The sequence below is a fragment of the Peromyscus eremicus genome, chromosome 8a (assembly GCF_949786415.1).
Source record: "Peromyscus eremicus chromosome 8a, PerEre_H2_v1, whole genome shotgun sequence".
In the NCBI taxonomy this organism is placed as follows: domain Eukaryota; kingdom Metazoa; phylum Chordata; class Mammalia; order Rodentia; family Cricetidae; genus Peromyscus; species Peromyscus eremicus.
The window spans coordinates 33,783,513-33,803,919 of record NC_081423.1 but is presented as its reverse complement, the minus strand read 5'-3'; the positions used below and the strand labels follow the sequence as shown (position 1 = coordinate 33,803,919).

At 49.8% G+C, this 20,407-nt stretch overlaps 1 protein-coding gene and 1 long non-coding RNA gene across 4 annotated transcripts in view; one reads left to right on the top strand and one right to left on the bottom strand.

The window, feature by feature from the left end:
* Adamts2 (ADAM metallopeptidase with thrombospondin type 1 motif 2) overlaps positions 1-20,407 on the bottom strand; it is a 209,611-nt gene that overhangs the window by 185,888 nt on the left and 3,316 nt on the right. The window lies entirely within an intron of this gene.
* Positions 2,833-11,761, top strand: LOC131916871 (uncharacterized). Of its 3 annotated transcripts, none has more exons than XR_009380610.1 (3): positions 2,833-3,482; positions 4,402-4,578; positions 5,741-7,384. It is a non-coding gene; the product is annotated as an uncharacterized LOC131916871 (long non-coding RNA). The 3 variants fall into 3 exon arrangements; XR_009380609.1 differs by lacking the exon at positions 5,741-7,384 and adding an exon at positions 4,738-5,719 and having other exon boundaries at positions 2,836-3,482; XR_009380608.1 differs by lacking the exon at positions 5,741-7,384 and adding an exon at positions 11,154-11,761 and having other exon boundaries at positions 2,839-3,482.

Genomic DNA, 20,407 nt, shown 5'->3' with positions numbered 1-20,407 from the left:
TGGTTGTGAATCACCTGACATGGGTGCTGGAAACTGAACTCATGTCTCCTGCAAAAACAGCGTGTGCTCTTAACTGCTAAGCCTTCTCTCCAATACCACCTTCTCCTTCTCCTTCTCCTTCTCCTTCTCCTTCTCCTTTTCCTTCTCCTTCTTCTCCACCTTCTCCTCCTTCTCCTTCTCCTTCTCCTCCTTCTCCTTCTCCTTCTGCTTCTGCTTCTGCTTCTCCTTCTCCTTCTCCTTCTCCTTCCTCTTCCTCTTCCTCTTCCTCTTCCTCTTCTTCTTCTTCTTCTTCTTTCCTCCTCCTCTTTCTTCTCCTCCTCCTCCCTTTTTTCTTCTTCCTCTTCCTCCTCTTCTTCTAACCAATCAATTCTTTTTTTTTCTTTTCTTTTCTTTTTTTTGCTCAAGCCAACTTCATCTAGATTTCCAGCAGTTGAGGAATAACTTTGGCAAACATACCTTTTCTCTTCTATAGCTTCAAACCCCTTTTCTCCCTGGGTCTTGTTCTTGGTCTAAACTCAAACCACCTAAAATCTCCTCTACAACATGGTGAAGTTTATACACAACTACATATAAGTGCACACATCAACACCCCATGCACACATGTACACTCTGCCATTCCAAAGAGTGCAAATGCCCTGCAGCCTGACATCTCCCTCTGCTGCAGCATTTATGCTCACAATGTGCTCCTCTCCTCACTTCCTTGCTTCTCCCTGGGACCTTCCCTTGTCAGTCTAGAAACCACCATCTCCCAACAGCTCCTAACCTGAGGTCCTCAAAGCCCCTTCTTTGCTGAGGGACCCCATGCACCCTGTGATCCTGATTCACACACACACACACACACACACACACACACACACACACACACACACGCCGTCAAGTCATGCACTCTACAGCACAGAAGCAGGCTTCTTCTCTTGGCGACACGAGAGCGGTTTCTGTCACCCTTTTCCTTCTAACACAAACAGTCCTCCACCCGGTCGCCCCCAGCTGTAGCCCCTGCACTTCCCCAGGCCTTACAGACCCTCCTGGGAACAGCCCCAGCCACAAGCTCTCCCCAAGCTTCTGCCCTTTGCTGCCTTCATCTCCACCTACAGCTTCCCCCTTACCCTTGGGCCTGTGGATTTGTAGAAGCTGAGAACCCTGACCTCTAGACACATCCCAAGGTGATTATGTTGGTAAGAGAACACTGAACATTGCAGACACATGCCAGATAGACAGATGGAAAGAAAATGTACAATAAGGCCCTTTTCTGTAAAAATATTTGCACACACATGCAAGATGTGGAGTTGCATTGCTAAAATGTAGGTGATGGAATTTCAATTCGCTCCTTTTGTTTTATACGTGCATTTTATTTTCTACAAAGGCATTTAAGACACTCTGTGCTTTAAGAAAGGCAGGACAAGCCAGGCAGTAGTGGCACACACCTTTAATCCCAGCACTTGGGAGGCAGAGGCAAGAGGTTCTCTATGAGTTCGAGGCCAGCCTGGTCTATAGAATGAGTTCCAGGACAGCCAAGGTTACACAGAGAAACCCAGAACATTATAAGCCATTGTAAAGCCACTCCAGGATAAATTTACTGGGATCCCCAGGATATGCAAGGATCCTGTATGGCAGTGCATGGAGAGTGGGGTAGCCTGATGGGTTAACACCCATCCGTATACCTTCCTTGTATTAGTCCTGAATGGAAACCTCAGATTCAGAGAGATGGTGGAATCTGCCCAAGGTCACACAGGAGTCCTGATCTGATTTCCCCTCCACTACCCAGGGCCATGAAGCAGGCTGTGAGCCACCTCCTCCATTTGGGGCAAACCCTGAGGCAATGCCCGGTGCTCCCGCAGACCCTGAAATAGAGCCGCATTGCCACATAAGACACCCAGGAGACGTGAGGAGGCTGGAAGCCAATGCCAGAACTGCTGGGCAAGGCCGCCGCCAGCCATGGCATCAGGGAAGCCTCTGGCTGCCTCTGAAATCCAAGAAGCGGGACAGGAGGGGAGAGCACCAGACAAAAGCCTTGGCAGCTCGGGGGCGGGGGGGGGGACGACAAGAAGCAGCCCAAGGATGGCAAAGGAGAACTCAAAGGCAGTGAGTCCACTGTTCCAGGGTATGGCTCCTTCTAGGGGTGAGGGGAGGCCTAGGAGAAGCTGGTATCTTATCCAAAAGCTGGGAGCCAACCCGGCTATAAGGTTCCAACAAGCAATCTCCCAGCCTAGATGCTCAGAGTCCCATGCCTACCTGGGGCCAGAGACTGGGACCCGAGACCTGAGGCTTCTGGGCTGAATACACCCCAGGGTCAAAACCTCCTGCCTCTGCAAAGCTGGGATGCCTCACCAACACCACGACTGCCAGGCTGCCAGGGGCTGCTCAGGAAGTGACAGAAGCCTGGGTGCCCTCCAGAGGCAAGCACAGGCCAGCGGTGGCAGAGAGCTGGGTCTGTGTCTAACGAAAATCCATCAGCTGTCCCCCGCACTGCTAACAGGCCTTTGGCTGGCTTCCCTCCTAAGTGGCTGTGAAGGGAAACGGCCTGGCAGAAAGAAAGAGAGTGGAGGAGGGGGTCCCGGGCTCCCCACCTCCCCCAATAAGAACTGGGAACGGAAAGGCTAGCTGGCGGCCGTCATCATCACACTGGTCCGTATCTTCACCTGTCACAGGCCACAGCACCCATCACGGCCTAGAGGGACCAGACTCTACTCCTGGCTCGGGAAGCTTCCTGGAGAACTCTTAACCAAGCTGGGAGAAGAGGCTGGGAACAGCCAGCCCTGGCAGCCAGCAGCACGCGTGCCCAGTGCAGCCACAACCACCGCTGTGCATCGCTGCCGCTGGCCACCTGTTGCGATGCGACCTAACTATGTTTCCCCGCTCAGTACAACTTAAAAGACAGTGATGCGCGCTCAGTCACAGGACACATTGTGAGAAACGTATCTTTAGGGGAGCCTTCAGACCTCACACAAACGGAGATGGTCTAGGTCAGTCCCATGACTTCCTGGAGCACTTGACGCACTGTTACATGGAAACGCAGGCCTAAGGTGGCTGGACTGATAAAGTGCTTGTCTTGCAAGCCTGAGGACCGGAGTTCAATTCCCCAAAACCTAGGTGAAAAAAAGTGGTGATGGGGTGCGCTGCAATTTCAGCGCTGGGGAAGCGGAGATAGGCGGGTCCTGGGGGCTCACTATCCACCAGAGTGGGAAGGAACAACACACACACACACACACACACACACACACACACACACACCCTCATCAGTAGTTTTACGGTTCTAAGAGCCTTCCTGCCTCAGCGTCCCTGGAGCAGTCATGTGACCGTGTCTGACCAATCAAAGCTTGGCTCCCTTCCTCAACCACAAACTGAACCAATGAGAACCAGCCTTAGACTCTAACTGCAACCTCCGGGAAAAGGCAAGCCTCTCAGCTCCGGTTGGTGTCAGGTGACACAGGTGAACTGTTGTGGCAGGCCACAGAGGGGCACGGAGGAGTGATACAAGAAGAGTAAGTAACACAGGCCTTTGGCCTGAGCCGATTCGCACTACATTTCCTGTCACTTGCTGTCCCAGGAATCTGGGCCTGCGGACAGCTTTCGGTGAAGGATGAGCTGCGGAGAAGTAGTAGAAAGGACAGAAGCAAGCCGTCCTCCAGACCCACCCCCAAAGTAGAAATTAAAGGATGTACTGTGTCCATGGGAGGGAAAGGGACACGGTCATCTCCATCCCTGGCCAGGCACTCTAGACAGCTCCCCAGCCACAAAAACCACTCCTGCAATCCTGCAAAGGACCAATCCACACCGAGGAGTCTGTTGGCCAGCCCCTCTTCTCTCCTTCCAAAATGGAAATCATTTCCACATCTTGACTAATTGTGTTCAGGTGGGGAGGTGGCGTGTGGCGCCTGCATCTGCGTGCATGTCCACCCCCAACTCTGGCGTCTGCCCCAGGAATGCTCCTTGGCAGGGAGGGATGGAGGACCCCGGCCTCCTTCTGCGTCCAGGGGGCCCTGGGTGATGTCAGCCGCCCTTGGCGTCTTCCCGTAAACATCTGTTCTCCTTATTCTGACCCAGGAATTCCATTTCAAAAGAGTCATGGCCTCATCTGGCAGTGAGTCCCAGGCCGATTATGGTCTGGGGCAGGGACAGCATCCTCTCCTGACTGGCGCCCCTCCCCCGGTCCTGCCTCCTCAACCCACACTCAGCCCAAGCCCCTCCCATAAAGCCCTCTAGAGTGATTAATATCCTTGCTGCATTCTGTATGCTTCCAGCCAGTTTCACACTCTGTTCCCCCTCCAAGCGCCGCGAGGAAAATATTACCTTGCGGTGACAAAGGCTGTTGGCTACTGAGCGCTAGCTATGGGCCTTACCTCACCGAATTTTCATCTTAACCCACCACAGCAGTTTGTGCTCAACTTTTACCTTTCATAGATGACAAATAGGCATGTCCACCAGAGAGGGAAGGAGCCAGAATCGAGCATACGTACGCAGTGCCGCAGGCCCAAGGCTGACATCTGTGCACAGAGGCTTACAGGAGCTGACAACCCATAAACTGAGATCTTGGGCAGGAAGGAGGCAGCGGGAAGTGAGACAGCACAGCTCTAAAAGGTACCTATCTCAATGTAAGAGAAGAACCTTGGGGGCTTACCCAGGGGCTGAGCAGGGAACGGACGCAGAGGTGGGCGGCATGATGATAAGTAGCGGTGAAGACTGAGGTGCCAGGAGCCACTGGGCCCTTCTGGGGGACTCCAGCTCTGTCATTTCCAGCCCCAGGAACACAAGCCTAGCAGATCTCCCAGATTCTCAAGACAACAGAGATCTGGAACTTCACAAGCAACGTGTCAAAGACTGAGATGGCTAAACAAAACTCATTGGTGGGTGGTCACAGCACAGAGCCCATCGGTTCCAGTTCACAAACTCTGCCCTGCATGATGGGACCCCTAGAGTTCAGAGAATTCCATCCTCAGTATGAAGCAAGGGAGGGACTCCATCGGGGCTCCTAGGTCCACATTCATCCCACGTTGTCCGGGACACACCACTGTATCTGCTGATCAGGCTTTTCCTAAGAGTGCCTCACCAAACTGATGCCTACCGGGAACTCGTGGCAGTCTGTCAAAAGCAGCATGCCCAGGCACACTGCTCCGCAGCCACATGGAGCTAAAGGACAGGGTGACATGTGGGCGCCTGACCTAAAAGCCAGATTAGCCACTGTTTGTACCCCACAAAACCACTGACTGCATAGACAGGTCCTGTGTCCGTAGGTTTTCTTGGTACAACAGATCAATGGATGAAAAGTTCTGGCCAGTGGCTAAGTGAACACAGGTGCTCCATGCTGGGCCAGCATTTGCCCACTGAGGTCCACCGGCAGCAGCATTCACTGGAAAAGAAACAGGGCCCACGTGGTAATTCCCTTACATGTTGAGCTGGACGTGCTGAGACCGTGGCTGAAGTTCTTATGCCAAATGACAGTTGTTCCTTCTATACTCCCATGTAATAAGACATGAAATGAGTAAATATTGAAAAAGAAGAGACCAAAATATTATGATTTGCAGATGACTGTATACTTGCCCCCCCTCAAAAAAAAAAACTACTCCCAACTCCAAAATGAAAACAACACAGAGAAGTTCCTGAAAATATCCAGAAGTGAAATAAATGCAGTTACTTGTAGATCTAGGAACGCAAACATGAGAAACGGCCAAGGAAGGGATTTATTTTGAAGGGTTATTTTCCTTTTCATGATTCTGTTTCATGTCTGTGCCTTTATAATAAGAGAAGACTGTTTGGCTGGAACACAAGGGGAAGAGAAAAGTCACTGGGTACAGATGATGAAAGGCGAAGTGGGATTGTGGAGAGCCTCATCATAAGAACGGCAATTACAGGGTCCTGGAGTCTCCTCCTCAGCTGTGGTTGTAGAGTGTCGAGCTGTAGTTCCGCAATGCACGTAACCTCTGTGCTAACAGATCATTTTGAGCTCTGCTCATTGGGAATGAAGATGTCTAAATGGAGAGTGTCATTAATCTGGAACAAGCAGGTCCCACATGTTCAGAGCAAAGGGTCACATGTGAATCATAAATCCAAAGTGTTCTTAAATATCTATAATAAGCTGCTATAAAACGCAATGGAAAAGATCCTTATTCAATGCCAATAAAATTCTAAAACTCTTTCCCATAAATCTACTGGGAGGCAGTGAGAGATACTTGAGTTAATGTTCTTATTTCCCTTAGACAATTAAATACCATGAACACATCACTGGCTCATTTGAAGAGATTTGCTAAGGCCCCATTGCATGCTGGGTACAACCCTTGCAGTGCATTAGTGCCCCAAACCAAGGTCTACTCACTTTATTGTGTAAGGTCATGAGAAAATAAACTCAAAATCCATTTGGAGACCAGGCAAAAACAGCCACAACAACTTTTAAGTCCCAATGGTGACATTTGCCCTTTGGGGCATTTGAATACATCTTTAAGCAATGGTAATTTTAAAAGCCCAGAACTATTGTATAAAAGAAAAGTGAGACCAGAAATAAGCCAATCACCTCCTCAAACCTCATGGATGATGGAGTATCCATCCCAAATCATTGGTCAGTAAATGGTGATTAGATAGCAAAATTGGCAAATCAGAAAATTTAAAAAAAAAAAGTGACTGCCTGAGGCTAACTGAAATACAGTCCATGAAACACACTTCATTTGAATTAAAGGAGTTAAATATTTAAAGAAATTAAATGGAAACTTAGGCACGGTGGTACGCACCAGCTCTTGGAAGGTAGTGACAGGAAGATCAGGAGTTCAAAGCTAGCTTCAGCTACATAGGGAGTTCAAGGCCAGCCTGGGCTATGTGAGGTGTCTCAAAGAAGAAAAGGAAGAAGAAGAGGAAGGGTGGACTCTGGAGAGATAGCTCCAAGGTTAAGAGCATATACTATTCTTGCTAAGGACCCGTATTAGGTAGCTCATGACTGCCTGCAACTCCAAGGAGATCTGACTCCTTTGGCCTCTGCAGACACTGCACTCGTGTACACAGACACACATGCACACAATTAAAAACAAGACAGCTTTTAAATAAAGAAGAAAGAAAAGGGGATGCAGAAGACCAAGCCTGGAACAGATGTGTGAGAGGCAAGTCACTCACTGCCACACCAAGACAACAAGGGGACAGATCTGGGAAGGACTGGTGATTCCCACACCAAGACAACGAGGAGACAAAATCTGGGAAGGACTGGTGATTCCCACACCAAGACAACGAGGGGACAGATCTGGGAAGGACTGGTGATTCCCACACCAAGACGACGGAGGGAATAAGTAGGAAAAACCAGTGGAACAGGCCACACACAACGGAAGCTGTAAGGGAAATGCCATAAACACAAATCCACAAATCAAGTCAGTGAAGGATCAGTGCTAAGGAAGGTCCATGGGCTTCAGAAGAGGGAAGACACAAGACAGCAACCACTGGTCTCACAGAAACAACAGGCTCATCAATAACAAGGCCTTCCTAGCCCACACTATCAGCCAAATGCTGTACCCAGGGCCAAAAGTCCCAGGCTAGCCCAGCCTCAGCAACCACTGCAGGTCCACAGGATCCCAGAAAAAGACCTAAAAGAAGGCTGTGAGTCCAGGGCCCCATCAGTAAAGTTCAACATGAAGAAGGAGCAAGCAGCTGCCCACCTCTGCCAAGCCTTGGCTGTGCTCAATCCTGGTGTGTCCATTTTAGCCACCAGAGATCACAAATCAGGCCCAAGCTACCCCCAAGTAGAGCCAGAAGCCCCCTGGGACTACCACTAGCTTTGGCTCTCGTAGACACTCCTCAGAGAGAAAAACACAACAACTCTGGTGACCTTGGTGGAGGATAGATGCCAGGTGTTTCTTCCAAATGAAGACTCACCAGTCTTGAGGGCCTGCTGTCCCCAACCAGCTCCCACGGAAGAGATAATGCCCCAAAGTCACACCATCCTCTCTGAGGTAAAAGAGAAGCCATGGAGGAGAGCTGCTTATGAGCTTGCTCCTTGCCCAGTTTACTCAGTTTGCTCTCTTCTGTACCCAGGACTACCTGCCCAGGGATGGCACTCAAGATGTAGCTCACCAGCTATGCCTTCCTAGATCAATCCTCAAGAAAACGCCCCCACAGACTTGCCTACAGGCCAATCTGATGGAGGCATTTTCTCAATTAAGATTCCCTCTTCCCAGATATGTCTAGGTTTGTGTCCAGTTGTAAACACCATCCATTGCACCTGGACAAGAATTAACCTTGCTCGTGTGTGTGTGTGTGTGTGTGTGTGTGTGTGTGTGTGTGTGTGTGTGTGGTGATGTGTACCACCAAGGAGGACAAAGTTCTGCCTCAAGTTCTGGTTGTAGAGGAAGGAGCCCAGGCTTTGTGATTCTGGGTGGGTCGCTCCTCTTTTCCCAAGCCGACTTCCTCTCAGCACAAGGTGATGACTTCTTACAGTACCCATGAGCACTGGGGCCCAAGATAAGAGGATGGGGCTCCTGGAGCTGACGTGTACACAAGAAAGTGTAGGTACAGACTCGGGCAGGAGTGAGTGGCCTGTGACGGAGGGCCCCCACCTGCAAAGGGTGTCCTGTCCCCAGTCCTGGTGATGAAGGAATCTAGGGAAGGAGGGATGGGGAGAAGGAAGGCAGAGAAAGGGAGAGAGAAAGCAGGGATGAGGGTGGGGAAGGAGGAAAGGGGAAATGAGCTGGAGGGGGAGAGAGGGAAGAACAGAAGGAATAAGAGAGAAGGGAGAGGGGACCAGGAAGAGAGCAAAAGAAGGGAGGAAGAAAGGGAGGAAAAGGAGGAGAGCTAGGACCCAGCACTCCCCAGCTCCCCTCCCCTCATGCCCACAGAGAGAGGAGGGAAGGAGGGAGAGATGGAGGGAGAGCTCTTGGTTTGTGCTGTTACATCTGGGGCTGGCCTGGGACCACCCTCCCTCTATCACAGCCCAGGCTGTGAGTGGCTCTTCCAGGATCTGTTTTTGCTCACAACACTTCTGACACCCAATGTGTAGTGGTCTCCCTGTCCCTATGGATCTTCCAAACCTCTGGGTGTCACGCACTTCTGGTCAGGACAGAGCTGACCCACTCAAGGGACTCTGATCAGGTTCTGGTGCCTTCGGATGCTAGTGGGGTCTGTGGGGGAGGGGGGCCACAGAACTCCACACAGAACCAGCTGTTATAACCCAGGGCTTCCTGGGACAAATCACATCTATTAGGTTGCTAGAAGGGTTCACAGGACGTGGGAAAGTACTTCACTTATGGTTGCTCAGCCAGATGTTGGAAGGGGAGAGAAGCTTCCATCCACGCACACTCCCCCAACACGTTCACAGCCCAGAAGCTCGGGGAGCCCCACAGGGGATTCATAGTGTATAGCAGTGGAGCTAAAGGCGACAACCCTCCAATCCCATCCTGGACGCTGTCACAACCAGCTCCCCCGCTGTCACAACCAGCTCCCCTGTTTGAAGCTATGTGAGGGGGTCAGTCACCAGACATCTCATTAACATACGAAAGACAGTCTTATCCCTCTGCTGGTTCCAAGACTCTCAGAAGCTGTCCTGTGAAAAACCAGGGCACTAAGACCAGGCCTAGAATAATTATAATAAAAGATGTTCCCAACGCCCCTTATCACTCCGGAAATTACAGAGTTCTGAGTCAGGAACCAGGATAAAGAACAAATGTGTGTGCTTTCTCTCACAAGCACAGCCTGGGACAGATCCATGCCGCCTTGAGATCCAGACTTCTGCTCATAGCCATTAAGTTCAGACCACTCCTGGGTGCAGAGAAGGGAGGGAGTCTCCCAGGGCTAGGGCCCTGGCAGGCAGAGAGGAGGACTACACCCCAGTCCCAGTTAGTGCTCTAGAGTCAGTACTCAGTACCCAGAACCAAGCACCAGTCACTGCCCTACCTGCTGTCCACCTACCTGTTAGCCCCTCCCAAGTGCACACAGCCTGGGAGACAGCCATGTCACTGAAGACGCCTCCCTTGGCAGGGCTCAGAATTTCCAGGTACGAGACCCCAGTGCCTCTCTAAGACATCATCTCCTTTCATCCTAATCCACACCTGTGATTTGCCTGTTCACATTCTCAATGAGGCCAGCTAGCCTTGCTCCCCCTTGCTCCTCAAGGGCAGGAGGAGGTGTGTCCATTACCCCTATATTGCTGTGATAACACACGATGACCAAGACAACTGGTCGTCCAGCTTGTTGGGGCTTACAGTTCCGGAGGGTTAGAGTTCAAGACGGTGAGGTGAAGGTATGGTGGCCAGGGCAGGAAGCTGAGGGCTCACATCTTGAACCACAAACACAAAGCAGAGAGTGTGTCCTGGGAACGGTGATAGGCTTCGAAACCTCAAATCCTGCCTCTGGTGATATGCTTCCTCCAGGCAGGGCCACACCTCCAAAACCTGCCCAAACAGTGCCACCAACTGGGAACCAACTATTCAGGTGTCTGAGACCTTAGGGTCAGGCAGCCTCAAAAATGGAAATGGAAGCCAAGCTCCCACCCTGGGTCCCTCCAGACCTCCAACCCATTGCCTTCCCTTGGGTCAGTGAATACCCATAAGTCTCTCCTGTGAGGCGTGTGACAAATACAGATCCCAGAACCTCAGTGTGCAGCCTAGATGAGGTATCGTTCAAAACCTCCTCAATTCCATACCAGTCATGAGCAGACAGGCAGACCCCACAGTGGGAAAACAATTTTATTCTCTGCAGGACTGTCCACAGATTTCCAGCACCAGGGAACAGTCTTTTGCGGGGAAGAAATCTGTTCTGGAAGGTTGTGAGAGATGAAGGGCACCTGTGGCCTGGGAGGGCAGAGACTTCACCGGCTGCAGACTTCTGTATGGAGGGCTGAGAGGGGTTGCTCCCGAGAGGATAGACACGCCACTGGGGGTGGAGGAGGCCCCCAAATCAAGACATGGCTCTATCCTATCAAGCCACAACACTGGGAGACGCATACTCCACCTGCCTTGGAAAAGTAACCCCCAACTCGCCACAAAGGTTTCCCGGGAGTGGGTTCGACTGCTGTCAATGGAGACTGGCTTGAAATTCTGGGCCCACAGAGTAGACAGCTGTGAACTAGCAGAAACCCCCAGGCTGACACTGCCCACCCCCAACTCAGAGCTGCAGCATCACTCACTTGGGGGGGGGGGGGACAGTGTGTTCAGACATTTTATCTCAATTTCTGCTCCTTCACTGATTAGAAAACTGGAATTCAGAGGATATTGCCTTCGCATGAAATCCATCTTAATCCTCAAGCAAGCCGCACACTGAGCAGAGAACTGCCAGGGGCGTTCCCAATAGTCAGGCGCAAAGGAGGGTGCGTCAACCCACTGCTCAACGTCACCGAAGTTTCTAGACAGTGCAGAATGGAAATGAGAGTCTACAATCACTGTTTCCAGGCAGTACAACTGTGTACCTAGAAACCTGAGGGAGTCCACAGAGATCAGTTCGAATTAATGCATCAAACTGCTTGATGAAAGATAATTACATAAAAAGCAACAACCGAGGGGAAAAATTCAATTCGCAAGGGCTGAAAGAAAACAAAAATCCTTGAAATAACCCTGATTTAAAAAAAAAATGGATGAACTCTGTGCAAAAATGTACGACGCTTTACTGAGCAGCATGGAGACAGAATTGCACGAATTGGAGGACACATTGTGTTCCCAGCAAATATGACGGATTATGTCAATTCCTCCTTTAATTAGTTTTTAAGTTTAATTTAATGTCAATCAAATTCACAAGGGATTGTTGAACCTGACAAAACAATTCTAAAATTCACTGGAAAGAATAAACAGATGTGACCAGCCAAGACGAAGAACCCAGCCACATGTTCCTGAACAGGGCCAAACAATTGACTTCACGGCTGTGTGTGTGTGTGCGTGTGCGTGCGCGCGTGCCAGTGCATGTGTGTGTAGAAGCCAACATGTATGTAGAGGCCAGAGACCAATGCCAGGCATCATCTGCAATAGCCCACTCCCTTTTTTTTTAAACAGTGTCTCTCAATGAGCCTGGAGCTCACTAATTTAGGTATTCTGACTACCCAGCAAGGCCCAAGGATCCTCCTGGCTCTGGGCATGGCATGTTTCTCTGAGCCTGGCTTTCCAGCTGGTCTTTCGAACTCAGGTCCTCATCAGGGCAAGCACTTGGCTGACTGAGTTGTCTCTGCTAGGCCCCCACATTTTCAAAAGGAAAAAAAATACAAATGAAATTAATTTTTAGAATAGATTTTGTTTAATCTAGTATCTTCAAACATTATTATCTGAAATGATAATCCATACTTTCAGTCTATCTGGGAGGAACGGATGTAAATCAACAGCAGAGTATTTGTCCTGCACACACAAAGCCCCGGATTCAACTCTCAACACACACACACCCCACACACACACACACACACACACAATGAAAATCTGTGAAATAGTTTCCTTTTGTGGGGATAGAAGAAGTGCTAAGTCTTGGAAACCCAGTGTGTATTGCATTTTACATGCAGAATGCCTCTCAGTGCAGACCAGTGACATTTCAAATGTTCAGAAACCTCATGTGGCCTGTAGCTATTGTACTGGACAGTGAGTGCAGCATCCAAGCACTATAACCCTTAGATATTTGAAACTCTAATAATGAGCACTGCTTGGTATTGTTACAAGAACAGACAGCCAGAAAAAAAAAAATGAAGTTCATCTGTGGAATTGCTTAACTTGAGGTTTTCTTTATAATCAACTGGTGTGTGTGGCGAAGTCTATTAAAAAACAATACATAAAGAGGCTGCTGAGATGGTGCAGTTAGTAAAGTGCTTGCCCCACAAGCATGAGAACCTGAGTTTGGACCCCCAGTAGCCATGTTTAAAAAGCCAGGTGAGGTAGCACGCACCTGTGAGGCCAGCATTGGGAAAGAGGAGACAAGTGGATCTCTGGGGCTCTCTGGCCAACAACGTGTGGCTGCATCAGTGAGGGACAAGTTCCAGGTTCTGTGAGAGACCCTGTCTCAGAAATTCAGATGGAGGGCTACTGAGGAAGACACCTGACATCAATCTCTGCCCTTCACGTACACACATGCCAACGTATACACATACAATATGTGTCACACACCATGCAGTGCTACTTTGGTCAATGACAGACTACATACACATCAGTGACCCTATAAGATTCTATAGCCTAGGAGTGTCATAGCCAGCTTAGCATATGATATTTGCACAACAAAATCACCTGATGAGACCATTCTTGGAACAGATCCTTACCTCAAATGGTACACAACTATCTACAAATGCCACGTGTTCCTAGCTCCTTCTATTCTGCCTCCAGAAGCTCTGTGCCAATCATGCTGGCCACTATGGAGACCTGAACAACCCTACATAAAATATCAATATACCTATTTTCCCTACGATCTGCTTTGAAAAAAGAAGTGCCCAAGTTCAAAGATGAATCTTCAAATGCCCTGTTCGTAGATCTGTCTAGAGGTGGCCCCTCTAGTGGAAAGGGTCTAGCCACTGCTGCTGCCCTGCATGTCCTCTGTGTGAAATCTGTATGTCAACTCTCAGGACCTTGGCATCGTTAGTTACTTCTCCATCACCACCATAATGCTCATCACTACCATCCCTACCATCATCTCCATCCCCATCAATCCCTATCACTACCACCAATATCATTATCACTATCAGACCTATCCCCATCGTTACCATCATTACCATCACCCCCATAACTCCAACAGCTCCATTTCTATCAGCCCATAACATCCATCATTATTATCATCATCATCATCATCATCCTCAACCCCACATCTCTGTCACCACCATCACCATCATCCCAATCACTACCATCAAAATTTTCATCATCACTATCATCCCCCATCTCACCACCACCATCATCACTATCACCCCACCGACATCATCTCCATCACCACCAGTACCACTATCATTATTACTACTGTCATCATCATTACAACCATCCTCACCATCGCCAAAATCAAACCACATTTGTAGAACTATAAGAAGACACGTTTTTAAGGCACATTTTTCACATATACTACCTCCAAAGTCATGACAAAACCAGTGGGTCACCATAGATGATAGCATTGCTTAGCACATGCCAACTTAGCATTGCCATCACTTTGGGTACCTGTGGGGTTAGCACTTTTCTCTCTTGAGACCCCTTGCCACTCAAGTGTCTTCAGGAAGTCACACACTGTGATGGCAAAAAGGATACATGCAAAAAGGTTCAGCGTCAGCAGAATATATATCCCTGTCATTGGCGAGGTGAATATTGATGGTTATAATACCACCCATACTTTCTCCAAGAGAAGACACTCAGAAGTGGATGAAGCTAGACTATAGTTGCTTGCCATGACTCATGCCAAAAGGCTCAAGGCAGGAGAAATGCTGCATTCACCATGATGAGGACAGCAATTGCATCAACAGGGACTGTGAGAACTCATGGGGAGAGCATGATTAAGGCACCTCATTGCAGCTGGGTGTAGTGGCGGGCTCTAGTAATCCCGGCACCTTCGAGGATTGCAGCAAGTTTGAGACTTGCCTGATATACACAACATGTTCTAGTCTCGATAGCGCTACAGAGTGAGACTCAAAGACATGAACAACCCCTGAACCTTGAGCCTGGGCTACATGATTACAGTGCACTCATCTTCCAACACCCAGTGAGGCAGGCACTGATGGAGTCCCATTTTGCAAATTTAGTGATCAACTAAATTTCACAGTGTTGTAGCCTCTCCCGGGCTGCACAGTTTGGCTGAGCACAGCTGATTCTGTAGCTACACACTGAACCCATATACTTCTGAGTTAACTAGCAAAACACCTAGGTTGGGGGTGTTGGAACAGGCAAAACCTCCCTGGGCTCTTGGCAGTACAATACCCATGGTCCTTGATGCTCGAGTTTCCTTTGCCAGCAAGTAGAAGACTGTGTGCCCCACTCACCCAGCCTGAAGTCAATGTGCGGTGTAATTGAAATTCATGGATGAGCCCGAGGAGCCAGCTCCAGGCTCAGTAATAACTTCTCCATATTAATGGCAGCGCAGCAGAACCAGTGGACAGCTGACATTTAATATAAAACATAGGCAGCAGAGTGAGAGGCTCCTACCTGGGCCTTCTCATTCCACAGCACCTGCCAGTGGAGGAAGGGGTGGTATAAGGTAACACTGAAATTCAAGGTGCTGGAGTCTTCCTCTCCACGGTACCTCCACCCCACCTGAGGACCTACTCCAGCAGGAAATCTCTGCTAAGAACACACACATGCGCCCATATGCACACACACACTTGAATGCACACATGTAACTATACACACATTCACACAAAAACTTACATGCAAGTACATATCTGTGTGTGCATGCACCTACATCTAAGACATGCATGCATGCATGCATACATACATACATACACACATATAGCCTCCATGGCTAGGTACACACACTCATATACACACAGGTTCCCAGAAGGGGCTCCACATATACTCATCCCTACAGATTTTCAAAGACCAGAGTGAGATGCTCTAAGCCATGGTTCAGGCCACTGCAAAGCAAAGTCAGCCTCAGTGCTGGGCCAGGCCCTCACATGTCTGGGAGACTCAAAACAGATGAGTCCCTGGCAGTCACGACACTTGTACCACTCACAGCAGGCGTGAGTGAAGACTTAACCTTTTCCACTCTCCGTCACTCATCAGTGGCTAAGAACATGGGGGACAGGGACAGCTGTGGGTAGGAGGTACCTTCTGAATGAGTAGCAGAAGCCTTCAGTCACCAACACCTGGACACAGAGTAACACAGAACAGTGGGCAGGGCCTGGCAAGGAGCATGACCTAGGATGGCCTGAGGAGCCAGTCTCCCTGGGCTCAGGCTCACAGTGACTGGCCTCAGTAGCCTTCATGAAGAGCCAGGCTGGTCCCACTACGCCCTTCTTTAAAGAACTCCAATGGGGAGACGCCAGCAGAGCTGAGTAGTTCCCTGAGCCTATGTCCCAAGGTATTGACTCAACCTTTCCCATAGCTACCTAGGAGCTACTTCCTCTCCTTGTCTGACTTGATTTAAACTAGAAGGTATGAAATTGGATTTGCAGGGACAGAAAGCCATTCAAAACTAGGCACGTGCACAAATGCTTTCCCAGGGGTGAAGTGGCAGAGCTCCCACCACTCAGAGGCTCGCGTCCTGAAGGTAGACACCGGGTGGTTGATAGCAGAGCGGACTAAATGGGAGCACTGGGGGCTCGGGGTCTCTGGGGAAAGTGTCATGCCTTTGCCTGCCTGGGGCTTCCAGATCCCACTTCCTGGGCATGTCACTTCCCAGCTCCCAGCTGACCTCACCCAGTCTAGAGCTGAACCCTGTAGGCACAGCCAGGGACACTCATACTGCAAGTTGCCAAGAAGCACGAAGTGTGACATGACATGTGTGTGTCCAGGGCAGCTCCCAGGACAAAGGGCCATTCAGCTAAAGCCTGCAGAGCAAAGCAAGTAAATGGAGTGGGAGTGAGGATGGCCCCAGAGAGGGCACAGCCTGTGCAAAGGTCCTGAGTACCCCATGCAGGAGGAACAATGAGCCAGAGTGGCAACAGAATGACGCATGGGGCCGGAATTCACTCAAGCCAAGTCTAGGAGGGAGGGGCCTTGACTATCAGGCCCATGGGTTAGGATTGCTTTGTTTTGTTTTGCTTTGTTTCAAGAGCAACACAGAGCAAACGAGTGACAGATTTGATGTGTGGTTTGTAAAAACTGCTCTGGCTGCTGGGTGGAGGAAGGGTTGCTGGGGGAAGGAAGGGCAGCTTGCATCAGCCTGCCGCAAAGGACTGGGATGAGGTTTGGAAGTCTCTAGTAATCCTACGATCCCTGCCCCAGTGGGAGGTGTGGAGAAGAGGGGAGACCTGTGTTCATGGGTAGAACAGTTCCTAAGTCCTCCAACTAGTCACCCTGGACTGGAGCAGGAGATACCTGCTAGTCCCACATCACACTGGTTGGTTTCAAGATGAGCCTGGAGCTGCTGATGGCTTCCTCAGGAGGGATGAGGGGAGGAAAGCCTTCCAAAATGGATACCAAGAGTAGAGGAGCCGAGAGACTGAACCATCTGAGGCCCTGAATCCAGCCAGGCCTGAAGCCAGCCCTCCTCAGAACCTTCAAATAACCAGACTCATAATATCTCTTGTTCATTCCATCCAATGTAAGCTGCTTTTCCATCATTTAAGCTCAATATGTCTTAGATAAGGGAAGAGGCAGAAGCCACCCTAGGTAGCTAGGTAGATCACTCACAGTAGAGGCCTCTACACTGACCTGAGAATTCCAGAAACTAGGGTACCTCTTTGGTCCCCTGCTACGGACTCACTGCTGTCCAGGCAGTGCCAAGGCAGGGTGGGAAGTAAGAGGACCCCACCCCCATGAGGAGCAGCCCTGTCTCCAGCCCACAGTGCTAGAAGCTTCCCCAGCCTAGCACTTGAGCTGACTGAGCCCAGCATGTGACCTTGAAGACAGCAGGTCACATGCAGCATCATTTGGGGAAACACCATTTTTCTTTGTGGCTTTTAGGAATCTCAAAGCTCTGGCCAGGATGGTAGCCCAACAGGAAACCCCAAGAAAAGATGGACAACGACCCCCCCAAAAAAAAAAAACATAGACTTCCTTGTTGCCACAAGACCTTAGCTATACTACAGAAGCTCTGCCAGACAGACCAGGGAGCTTGTAATGAGCCCTAGGAAAAGATGGACACTTTCTTCTTCAAGGCCCAGAATTAGACCAGGCTAGCCCAGCCAGCAGGATGTTATGAGTGGCCCTGCCTATATCAGGCTACAGAAGTCTCCCAGGGCTTCCTGAATGGAAAGGAGTATAAGGAAGAGTCACCTCCATCCTCCTGGAGTCCCCACTGTGATCACTCTCCAGTGAGGAGTCAAGACAGCCACCCATGAGGTGCTCCAGCTCAGAGCAGAGCACCAGACAGTCAACTCATCGCTCAGCTCTCGCCCTCACACATAGATAATGGTCAATGCTGCTAACTCGGGATCTCTGGGAAACAAAGCGGGAAAGATTAGAAATGTTTTTGGCTTTCAAGATTGCAACTGGCAGTCTCTCTGTCTCTGTGTCTCTGTCTCTCTATCTCTGTCTCTCTCAGTCTCTCTGTCTCTCTGTCTCTCTCTGAGTCTCTCTGTCTCTGTCTCTCTCTGTCTCTGTCTCTCTCTGAGTCTCTCTGTCTCTGTCTCTCTCTGTCTCTGTCTCTCTCAGTCTCTCTGTCTCTGTCTCTCTATCTCTGTCTCTCTCAGTCTCTCTGTCTCTCTGTCTCTGTCTCTCTCTGAGTCTCTCTGTCTCTTTCCCTCTCTCAGTCTCTCTGTCTCTGTCTCTGTCTCTGTCTCTCTCTCTCTGTCTGTCTCGGCTTTCGGAGGCTTGGTTTGTTCATCTGTAGACAAGAGATAACGGGACATACTGCTTAGCCGGCAGCCTTGCGCACAGTAGGATAGCAAACTGTCATTCACCACCATTACCTTTCATATCTGCTTCTTTTCTACTGAGTGTGTAAAACTGGTATCAATTAGTTTGCCTACTGTGTAACCCAAGAAACACTAGAAAATTCTTCCATAGCAACATGGTATATGTTCCCCAGAAGGTTATTTTTTCCTCATTCACTGTGAAAAGACCAATTTTACCATCACCAACCTCCCTCCACCCCCAGTAGATAATGATGAGCTGCTTCTAACCAGTGACTAGCAAAGGACCTATCATGTATCTGCGGATGTGTGTGGCCTATCTTATGACACAAGTCTACATCGTGTGCCTTTACCAAACTCCAGTAGAATCTGCCTCCTGGCTGGCCCAGCGTCCTCATCTTTGGCCAGAGCCATCTCAAGTGGCTTCAGGGAATGGAGCTACTTGCTCTCAGTGCTGTGGGAATCTGCAAACCTCCATCAAGATCGTCCTACCTGAGACTAGCCAGAGTTCATTCACAAAAGGAAATAGCCCAGCGCTGCTGGGAACCCTTGATTCACAACAGAGGGACTCCAATTGAGCGCAGAGCCAGCCCCCAGGAAGCAAAGGGACAAGGCAGCAGAGGTCCTAATGAGCCATGCCCGAAGATCTGTCACCATGTGAGCTAATAAGTTGCCCTTTCTGGTAAACTAACTTGGATTCTCTGTCACTTGGAACTGAAAGAGGCCCGACTGATAGATGCAGTGGGTGGATTCAATTAGAGTCCCACAGTGCTAACCAGATTAGGAGAGCAATGTCCACAGTCATCAGTGACTGCTGCCTTCCTCCTTGCGCGGGAAAGTATACCCATGTGTCTTTAGCAACAGGCAAGCAGATTCACAAACATGTATTTCCGGACAGCAGCCACAGGGCCCGCTTGACGGTTGTCACCAGCACTTTCTGTCTGTCTACACCACAGTTTCTGCACACACATGCTTGGGAGCTAACTGTGTTCTCTCCAAAGAAAAGGGGTTCTGGGCGCATCATCTAGTGTGTTGGATGAAATAGAACTAGTGAGACTCCTTCACTATAGAACTTTTCAGTCTCTCTCTCTCTCTCTCTCTCTCTCTCTCTCTCTCTCTCTCTCTCTCTCCCCAACCCACCCACCCACCAGGGTGACTCTGCTGCCTCCCCATTGTGACTTGTCCCCTAAGCCGCACTGGTTCAGAGCAACTCAAGGGTACGGCCCTACAGAACATTCTTGGAGAAATGGGACTCCAGACCCTTGTTTCTCAGATGGTCCAAAGGCAAAGAACATGGGCCAGGGGGCTGCTTACTAGAAACGCTGATTCTCTGGTGCCACTCTGGGTGTGTTGAAGCTGAATCTGTATTTAGGAAGACTTCTGGGGAGCTGCCTTCCCAGGGCAGCCTGACTCACCTGCTTTGTGTATCGGGGCAGTTATCAAGGAAGAGTATGGCCTCGTGGAGAAGGGAGCGGGCTGTTGGATGGATTAAATACATGTATCCACTTGCAGCCCACTGAAGCTTGCCAGGGCACCAGTTGTCCCTTTTATTACATCTCAGCAGTTCCGTGCCCCCACCTCCTGAATTGGGGGTACTGAGGCAAAGGAGGCCAGACAGTTCCTAGGCTAGACATTCACCATCACTGGCTGTGTGGCTAGGACAAGTTACTCCACCTCTCAAAGCCTCGATTTGTCGTATGTAAGCCATATGCACAAGGCCGCCTCCCCTCCAGAGTCCCTGTGACAACTGGAGACACCAGATGGAAAGGTCAAGGTCCTCAGTGAATCAGCCCATCATGGAAGTCCAGAGGACCTTAAAGGGATAGGGAATTATTTGGTAGCAAATCCAGTACAGGTAAGTACAGAAAAAACAGGGAAAGTGGAAGAGAGAAGAGGAGATGGGAAAGGAAGGAAGGAAGACCAAAAAAACAGAGGAGAAGAAAGAAAAGGAAAGCCAACAATGCTGGCTCACCACGGCAGGGTTGTTCCTCACTGACTGGAAGCCAGTCAGGCTTCGGCGCTGACCTCTGCCTGTGGGTGTCCCATTCCTGTGACATC